Source organism: Charadrius vociferus, unplaced genomic scaffold (assembly GCF_000708025.1).
Source record: "Charadrius vociferus isolate BGI_N301 unplaced genomic scaffold, ASM70802v2 scaffold549, whole genome shotgun sequence".
Taxonomy (NCBI): Eukaryota; Metazoa; Chordata; class Aves; order Charadriiformes; family Charadriidae; genus Charadrius; species Charadrius vociferus.
In genome coordinates, this window is record NW_009650103.1 from 3,727,329 (window position 1) to 3,729,867 (window position 2,539).

The window sequence follows — 2,539 nt, forward strand, 5'->3', positions numbered from 1 at the left end:
CAGGGCAGAGTCCCCGCAGCACCCGGAGCCGCTGACTTTGGCCCGTCTCGCCTGACCGGAGAGCAAAATCGCCCATGAAAAACAAACTTCCCCTCTACCTCCTGCTGCGGCCGCGGAGGGACCACACGCAGGGGCTGGAGGAACCGTCGCTGACCTGAGCGTGGCCACGGCCGCACGACAGGGCTGGGCTCCTGCCAAGACCACCGCCGTCCACGAGCCCCAGGGGAAGGACGGGACCACGGCCACCCCGGGGTGGCCCCGTCACTGGGCTGAGCGGCAGCACCCGGCTGTTCCCTGAAGCCTCCCAGCTGGGATGGAGCTTCTAGAAAGAATGGAGGGCAGTATCTATGAGTGCTGGCAGCCAGGGCCCTTCCCTGGTCTCCCCAAACACACACCAGGTGAAATTGCAGTTTGGGGGTGAGGATGGAGGGCTGGGAGCAGCAGGGATGGCTCTGGTGGCCTGAGCCACCGTTTCGTTCCCACGCCCACGTGCTGGCACAGCCACGGTGGGCTCGGGCTGCCCGTGCACCCAGGGATGTTGAGGAGTAACACTGCTTATGGCAGGCATCCACGGAGTGTGTTGCAAAATAAAACCACATCTTGAATCCTGTCAGCTCCATCCCCAACCCCTACAGTGCAGTTTCCTCCCAGTCCTTAATGGGGCATTGACTCCAGTCCCTCTTCCATGAAATGACGTTCCTCCCTGCAGAAAAACGCCATCCCAGCAGGAAGTTCACGGCACTTTGCAGGTTTCATGGTTCCTCGCTAAAGTAACGTTCGCAGCAAAACTGGCTCAGGCACGTGGGCTGCATCCCTCCGCGAGGCTCCGGCCGCCGGCGTTGCCAATGGTGCTGATGGTGACCCCATCTCCGGCAGCTTGCCTGGCTTTAGTCACCGCTGTGGGAAGCGATGTGCCCAAACCTAAGAGCCCCCAAAATGCGCACAGGCTGGGTGTGCAGAACTGAGCAGCCCCCTTTGCCCCCCCTCCCTTTGCAGGGGAAGTGGGACCGTGGGAGAAGCGACCCGAACCGAGCAGGTTTGGTCTGAGCAGGCAGAGCCTGGTGCTGGAGCGGGGAGTGTTGCCCTTCCCACTGCCGTGCCCCATCCCTGCAGCCATCCCACCGGGAAGGGAGGGACTTCTCTGCGCTGGAGACAATGGTCCTGTGCAAAAACAGTGACCCCAAGTTCACTTCCTCAAGGACTTCCCTGTTTCGGCAGCATCCATGTCCAAAAGGGGAACACGGCCCAGGCTTGCAGCCCTTTGAGGCCCCGTGACCATGCAGAGGGTGGCTGTGCCTGCTCTGTAGGGGACTCCAGGAGTTGGGGTGCGACCCGGCAGGAGGTGGCAGGTACACCCTCTGGGGACAGCGGTGCTGGGTGTCCCCAGTGTGGCCAAGCCACTCTGCAGCCCTCCGGGCTTCTCAGCCTCAGGCTGGAGGGAGGCACAGAGCAGGAGCAGCAAGAGAGAGCACTACAGGAGGAGGGCCAGTGCTGGGGAGGAAGTGGGCACATCGGGCACGTCTGCACGAAAGGAGGGACCCCGTGGGATGGACCTGGCTGTCACCTGCTGGGCTGGACCACAGGTGGTGGGGACAGGCAAGGGACGGCCTCTGCATGGTCCCTCCACGGGCTTGACCACCTCCCAGCATGGGTCTCATCTCCCTGAGAAGCTCCTCCTGGGGCTGGAGGACAGCCGGGAGCAGCATCCATGTGTCCTGCTGGGCACAGGACAGGGCCTGGGGACCCACATGCCTGAAGCAGCCGGGACAGATGCACCATGACCAACCCCTGGAGCCGACTGCTGCACACCAGGATCAAAGCAAATTTCACTACGTTGGGGGGAAAAAAATACCCAGGATATACATGAAAGGACGGCTCACTTCCAAACCTTAATTAGGGAGGGAGATATCTGATTGCAGAATTAGGGGAGCTGCGCCGTGCCTCGAGGTGCTGTCAGCAGAGCGGCTGGGCTCCTGCTCCTCCCCAGCACTGCCCCAGGAGGACCACAGCCCTAATCTATCCCTCGGATCTGCTCTCGAAGACCAAATAACAGGATGTTGGGCTGAGGCTGGGATCTTTTGCTCATTTGGTGTTTGCTGCTTAGAGCACTTCTCCTTGACTCCCTTGCTGGCTGCACCCTGGCTCAGAGCCACGACGTTTACTCTCTGTAGACTTTTCCTCTGGCTGTGAGCGGAGCCAAGTCGGTCCCATGGTGTTTCTCTGTTTTCCCCTGCAGATATTGCCCTTGGCTGCTGGCTTGCCTTCAGGGGTGTAGTTTTGTACAAGCATTCTTGCAAAATAAGTCTGACTGTCCTCTCCGCAGCCATTCCACCCTCATCGGCTGCTCATGCTGCTTCTCCTCCTGGCAAACAGGAGATGCGGAAGCACCCAGACATCACCGTCTGCCTGAGCTCCATCCACGGGGCAGGTTGGGCACGGACCCCGCTGAACATTCAGATTTATGCCTGTTTTTGTAGCCTGGGATCCACCACCTCCTCCCAGCACAGCCTCTCTGCGCCGGGGCTCACGGAGCTCCAAC